The sequence below is a fragment of the Bidens hawaiensis genome, unplaced genomic scaffold (assembly GCF_021521415.1).
Source record: "Bidens hawaiensis isolate Kalapana, Puna unplaced genomic scaffold, B.hawaiensis_p1.1 tig00025547_1, whole genome shotgun sequence".
Lineage (NCBI taxonomy): Eukaryota > Viridiplantae > Streptophyta > Magnoliopsida > Asterales > Asteraceae > Bidens > Bidens hawaiensis.
This window is the reverse complement of record NW_027494077.1, coordinates 169,335-177,102: the sequence shown is the minus strand read 5'-3', so window position 1 is coordinate 177,102 and position 7,768 is coordinate 169,335. Positions and strand designations below refer to the sequence as shown.

The window sequence follows — 7,768 nt, the reverse complement described above, 5'->3', positions numbered from 1 at the left end:
ATTGATGGAGTTTGGTCCAACAGCTAGGTTAAATTACCTGCTATGACTTTTCGAGACATTTCAGGATGCTGCTCATGTGCCCCATAACTCTCCTCGTAACCCAAATTACATTTTCTACAATGTTTCTTTCAGTATGGCTACGCTAACTCTTGGTTTAGCTCCATATAAAAAGTAAAAGTAAAAGAAAATTAAAAAAGATATCCTAGGATACTTGATCCAAAAGACTATATGGATTTTTAACTTATTAACATATTAATTCGAATTGGTCAGACATGTAATAAAAGGAAAGTGTGGGGATGAAAAGGGAAGAATAAGAATAAAATAAGTGCATATGGTTGAGGAGAAAGCACATATAACACACTATGTCTCTTCAGTTCTTCTTGTCCATCAACAACTCTAAAACACCAAACCACTACTAGAGAATTTGTTTCTCATTAATTAAGGTATGTTCTTATCTTTCTTATAATGTCTAAACAAAGCACAATAACTAGCTATCAAGTTGAATGTGGGGATTCGTATAATTCGTAGGTTGACTTTGATCATATAAATCGAAATCGAATTAGAATATGGGTTACTGGAAGTCTACAGTCGTACCAAAGTTTAAGAAGATCTTCGAGAAGAACAACACGAAGAAACTCGCTGCAGCCGAGGCTTGCAAGTCCTTCGATGAAGCTAAGGTTGATCTAGCTCTTTGTTTCTTTTATGTTTGATTGCCAGTATTTATATTCATATGTATATATGCATGTCCATGCAGGAAGGATATACCAAAGAATTTGAAGAGAAGAAAAGTGAACTCCAAACTAAAGTAATCGAGATCTATGAAGCTTCTGCTACTCAGATAAAGGTCCACAAGTGATTAACTTTACTTGTATTTTAAGCTCTTTGATTTAAGTTCGAATAATTTCAAGAATTAACGTTGTTTTGTGACGTAAATATTAACAGGAGTTGGTGAAGGAACCTAAGGATGCTGCCTTGAAAAAGAATGCCACTGGAGTTACCAAATTTCTTGAATAACTCTCCAAAATCGGTACCTAAAAACGCGCTGCTAGAAAACGAACCACAGTCGCAAATACCCTTTTGTGGCCGGTTTGGCAGTCACTTAAACCCTGGTGGCAAGTGACTTTGCGACTGAAATAATATTGTTATGACAGATTTTGCGATCAAGCTTTCGTCGCCAAATTAGCCACCAAATTATGACAAAATAAATTTGCTATTCAGTTTTACACCATTGAGATTGAAACAAATCACGTTATTTACTTTTTACGACAAACACACCTTTTAAAACTACTTCTAAAGTTATATATTTGTCTACCATGGGAAATAACTCTTTAACCATATAGGATGAACAACTTATAATATACCCTGATACTGCTTGGCTGCTTACTTAAATTTTATATATTTTGTATAGAGTTTCCGGGGTCGAAACCGGTTCACGAAGCATGTTCCAAGTTCGGGCCAACACTTGTTCAGGGACCGATTACCTTTGTATTCGAGAAGGTCTCAACTTTCATAGTTGTGGAAGAGAAGGAAACGAAAGATAAGGATGTCGCTGTGGAGACCGTCGCTGAGGAAGAGAAAAAAGACGAAGTGGTCGCCGAGACAGAAGTAAAGACTCCGGTGGAGGAGGTGGCAGCACCGGCGGCAGCAGAGCCACCAAAGGATTGCTGATAGGAAGAACATCGAATGGTAAAATTAAATGTGTGATTTGTTAAACATATTATTCTTTATTTTCTATTATGTTACTCTATTTTTGTATTCATTTTTAAAGCTACACTTTTGTAGTTGATATGATATTGGCGTAAGATTTACAATTTTTGGTGTATCAATAAAAAAAAAGCTATTTTATTTTTTATTATTCATTATTTTCTTTTTCATTTTGCTAAATCATTTATTTTTCACACCCAACAACTTATATGTTTGTTGGAACTTGACGATCTTAAAGTTAGATAAATAATCATCGTATAAGTTGGTTGGTTAATGGGTCAGATCAACTCATATCGGGTCAGGTTACATAACTGTTTCGTTCAAACCGGTCAAAACGGGTCAGTGAGATTAGGTTAAAGTCTAAATTAAGGACAGTTTCATTACTAGTGTAAAAAAGAAATATTTTAGCCTGTTACATAAATTTACTTGAGCTTTTTATTATTATAAACTAGTTTGAGGCCCGTATAATCACGGGTAGCTAATTAAAATATAACATATAATTAAGTGAAGTATAATACATAACAAAGTTAGCATATATCATTAACAGACTCACATTTTACATTAAAATTATAGGAAATGAAGTTACTCGCGTACTTATCATCACAAGATAAGCATCATAAGAAAAACGACTCAATTTTAATTTGACTTTTCTAAACCATATTTGAATTCCATACAAACCATTTTGACCATTGCTCCCATTCCTTTGAGTTGTATCTGTATCATTCATTGCTCCCCTTCCTTTGAGTTATACCTACATAATTGATTACATATTATAATAAAATAAAATGCATGAAGTTCATTTAAAAAATACAATATATTAACTTATACTCTTCTTATTATTGAAAGTACATTTTACATTATATTATCATAAAGATGATGAAGATAAATATTAATCTAAACTCATGTTATACTCATTAATCAAATTTTCTAGACTATAACAACCATTAGCTTTAAATTGACACAGTTGACTCTACAAGAGGAATGGGACAATAGCATCACTAATCTTGTAATTGTATATGAACCATACCTAGTGATTCATAAAATTGAATCAAATTTTAAAAATTACTGTTAAGTGAATTAGCATGTTAAAAAAGAATACTGCAAAGAGAATCAAAGTCAAATATATTAATTTGAAGCTTTTGTTACTTAGTTGCAAATTGTAGACCATACATCATAAGTTCATAACTATCAAATAAACTGTCAACCACAGAAAATAAGACCCTTGTATGATTATGAACTTATAACGTAAGATCTTAAAATGTTGGTTTTGAAAGCATGTTCACTAAGTAGAACTTAACCAGAAGGATATTTCTTTTACATGCAATTTACCCATTATAAAATACAAAACACTCTTTAAAATTATCTTACCTGCATGGATACCGTCGGATCACGGCATCATCAAGATCATAAAGTCGGTTTGTTACACAAAGAATGAGAATCATTTGACTATTTTCTGGCCTCAATCAATCCCATGCTGCCATAAACTCATTTCTCATTCGTCTCGTAGCTTCATGTTCGGATCCACCACCATGTGCACCTATTAAACTGTCAGCCTGTTTAAATATTTAACAAAGATTTAACTGAATTGTGAATAATAGTAGGTGAAAAAAATTTAGAAATATACAAATCATATCATCGGAATTCCTTTTTAAAAATATTAATGTTCATAATATTTTCAACATTAAACCACTGCATAAGTCAACATACACGATTACCTGTGCCAATTTGCTTACAAATGAGAAGAGTGCCTTTATAAGCTTTCAGCATCACAAACCACTGCATAAGCCAACAACAAAATCAATTAATTAATCAAATAATTCTAAACAGTTAATGATTTAAGAACTATAATGTTACAACCTACAATAGAACTTCGACTACTTAAAATTTCTAAAAGAAATAATAATGATATAAAACTGAAATTTGAAAAGTGTAAAGTACCTTAGATGTAAGTGCGGACCATGTTATGCTAATAAAATTAGCTCCTTAAAGACCTTAAGGTTACCTCAATAAGTGAAGATGGATATTGGGTTGTTTCATATGAATATACAAACTCTTTTTGGCGTTCTAGATCAGAAAGGATTTGTTTGGCATGGACAAAAATATCAATGTTACTTTATTATATCAAACTCAATTGTTTTTCTATCATAGCCTATTTTCTTGCTTGAAAAAGCAAACCAATTGAGATTTTTGTAAACATATTGTTACACTAAAATCTAATTTTGTACCGTTCATTAAATCCTATATGAATTTTCATATATAATTCTTTAAATCATATATGAATTTTCAGTTAAACTAACTCCCTGAGTACCATAAGCAAGTGGTACATCATACATTTTAGTATTTATTTTTTATTTCTGTGCATTATTTAGTGACATGGCACGTAGATTATTCGATAAAAGATTCATCAAATCAATAGCAGAGTGATAACTTAACCAAATTGGGTCACATAAGGCTTGAATGATAATGATGATTCAACTTTACCTAATCAATAACTTAAATTAAACAGGTTTTGTGATGATTTTTTTTTATTAAACAGTAGAAATTATAGTAAAAGCTAATTAAAATCAGAAACAATAATGAACATAACAATTATTATGTAATAGCAAATAATGAACGTCTAAATAATTAAATTAAACTAAACATTGGACTGAAAATTAGAACACATTATAAAGTTTAAACGTTGATTCAAATAATGAACGTCTAAATAATCATTAATAATAATAATTATAATAATCTTGTGAACAACCATCATTATAAAGTTACATTTAAAGTGAGACGTAGGTTTACACGGTATATTTAGATGGATTAAAGTGCTGATAATAACCAAATCAAGATATATAATAATAATAATAATAATAATAATAATAATAATAAGTTTAAACGTTGATCTATAAACAATTAAATAATAAAAATAACAATAATAATAATAGTTTCATTTAATTTGATTTGTAAACGTTTACATAATAATAATAATAATAATAATAATAATAATATATCAAATACATGATCTATAAACAACTAATTAATACACAAATATCAAATTGAACATATTAAACATAAACCTTCAATCAATCTAATATCAAAATTCAATCAAAAGAGTTAATAATAATAATACCTGGTGAAGATGAGAGAAAGAGATTTAGGGGTTTTGAGGTCCACCGTTGCGTCGTATATGTATATATATAGTAGATATAGTGGAGAGAGGCGATAGTAGTGGTGGTGGTGGTGGCGGTCGTGGAGAGGGTCTTTTTCGTTGCCGGCACTTGGGGTGGTGGTGGAGGCCATGGAGAGGGCTGATAGAAAGGCATACGTGATGGAGTTGGGAGATATTTGGGACTTAGGGTTTTTGATTGGATTAAAGATAAGAGGTTTGAATAACAAATAAATTGGGTGGGTGTATTATCCATATTTAAGAAAATGGGTTAAAAACTATGAAAATGGATGAGAGTGTGACAAGTGGCATGTAGTAGTAGTTATTTATTAAAGTAGTAAGATTGAGCTTCAATCAAATACAAACTCTAGATTGCACATAGTTCATAATCTGCCAAGTGGGTCACATAAATATGTATAGATCTACTACTTATAAGACCTTGTGTAGTCATAATGTCCCTCCCCTAGGCATTATACGCCACGTGGCGTCTGGTCATAGTTATGGTTTTTTGCAAAAAGATGGTGTAGTCATAACTTTCTACCCCTGGCCGTTATGCGCCATGTGGCGCCTAGTCACTTTTTTTTTGTGTTTTTATTTTTATTGCTTCAGAAATTTTAGTAATCTAATATTATTATTATTTTTACAATAGATATTTGATATAGGTATGAGTAACATAAACATAAACATAAACCGAGTTTTTGTACCAAAATGGGGTTTGGGTAAAAAGTATTTACCAATATGGGGATTTTTAAACTTATTTAATAAAATGGGTTTAAAATTACATTAAAAAATATAAAATCTATAAACGGCCCTACACCACCCTCATCAACTCCTCATCTCGTCTTCTTCAATTCGCCGGTCACCTAATTCTGGTGACTACCATTTTAACCGGTGATCCCGTACTCCTAAACCACCCACCACCACCATTTTATGCTTCTCCTTCTTCTCTGATCCCGTTCTCCTTCTTCTTCGTTCTCTTAAACCTCCCACCACCACCACCATTTTTATGCTAATTCCGGCGGCTGGCAGTAACGGTCAGATTTGTTTGATATGCCTACCTTTTTAAGCGTTTTGTAGAAAACGCTGTTCAAAAACGCCGACCCAAAACGCCGAGAGGGCGGTGTGCCCCCGGCGGTATAGGCCAAAACGCCGGCGTAACGCGGTGACTACGCATGGTCTAAGAGATTAAGTTAAAACTATTTTCTGTAAGTCTTACTCTCAATTATAAACTGATAATTTCATTTACTTGAAAAGGTTCGTCTTCACTTTTACCTAAAAGGCATATAATTCAGTACAAAAATTTATTTTGGTGAGCAAATAAAGTTATAAACTATAAGTATAAACATTAGTAAGTTCATTTTTACCTAAAAGGCATTTAATTCAGTACAAAAATTTATTTTAGGAGCAAATAAAGTTATAAACTATAAGTATAAACATTAGTAAGTTATAGGGTACCGGTTGCTAAGTTTTTCAAAGAAGTCCCTAGCTCTACAATTTGAGAGCCACTAATTATTGCGTTTTAAACAATTTAAATAGTAAACGAATCCACGACCCAATACACTATCGGACAATATTTGCTCAAACATACGACGTTTTCTTATTATTTGAAAATAAGAAAAGAGATATAAGATAAACTTATACTCAATACAAGACACACTTGATATATTTCTACAACTAAACCTTACAAGCCTTATATAGGCAAACAAAAACTTAAGAAGTAAGGAAACTTAGTAAGTAAGACTTTGAAACTTACAACAATCCTTAACCTATTGAAATAAGGAAACTTATCTACTAGCTAGACTTGCCCATACTAAAAAGTCTTATCTATTATGGATACCAAAAAGACTTATCCATTAAGGAAACTTAGCCACCAAGTATGACTTAGTTTTCTTTTAAGTCCCTTTATGATCTCCTCCAAACCACCCCTTTGAGATCAAACCGAACCATCCTTTAGCCCACAAGTGTTGCTCATTTAGCACTCCCTCTAAACACTTGCGTTCATCATCCCGATATCATTACAAAACTTCACCATCTTCACATTAGTCAACGCTTTAGTGAACATATCGGCTTATTGATCATTTGTATCAACATACTCCAACTCGATTTCACCCTTGAGTACTTTCTATCTAATGAAATGATAGTGAAGTTCTATATGTTTGATGTTTCGTTCTTGCATGAAACGTGGGATTCTCGGCTAGCACTATTGATGATATATTATCACAATAAATTTTCACACTCGGGCTGACACTTTGATTTAGGTCCTTCAACAATTGTACCAACCACACACACTCTTGAGCAGCCACTGCTGCTGCCCTATACTCGGCTTCGGGTGTGGATAACGAAACTGTTGGTTGCCTTTTGATGCTCCACGTTACAGCTCCTAACCCAATCAAAAACACATACCCAGTTGTCGACCTCCTGGTAGTCAAGTCACGGGCATAATCACGCAATACCCGACCAATTCGATTCTTGACTCCCTCTTAAACATGACTCCGAAGCTAGGTGTTCCTTTAACGTACAGTAACACCCTTCTAACAACATCAAGATGCGGTTTCTTCGGATTTTGCATGAACCGAATTAACACTCTTACCGCATACGCATATTCGGTCTAGTAAGTGTTAAGTAAATAAGACTTCCCACCAATTTCCGATGCATAGTTGTATCCATCAACTCCTTTCATTCACCAGCTCGAAGTTGTAAATTGGTTTCCATTGGAGTAATCGCCAGTTTGCAACTCGCCCAGCCAAACCTAGTTAAAAGTTCAACCGAATACTTGTGTTGGTGTAAAACAACCCCATTCTGTTCATACTTTAACTCCAATCCGAGAAAGTGACTTAACCTTCCCAAGTCTTTCATGTGAAACCGGGTACACAAATTTTCTTTTAACTGATCAATCATGGTAATTAAGTTTCC

The 7,768-nt window shown here is 32.9% G+C and overlaps 1 pseudogene across 1 annotated transcript; it reads left to right on the top strand.

Moving 5' to 3' along the window:
• The first annotated feature begins 361 nt into the window (after positions 1-361).
• On the top strand, positions 362-1,674 carry LOC143571705 (plasma membrane-associated cation-binding protein 1-like; annotated as a pseudogene). Its single transcript, XR_013142142.1, has 5 exons — positions 362-443; positions 529-677; positions 755-844; positions 943-1,027; positions 1,409-1,674. The product of XR_013142142.1 is annotated as a plasma membrane-associated cation-binding protein 1-like (transcript).
• The last annotated feature ends 6,094 nt before the right edge of the window (positions 1,675-7,768 follow it).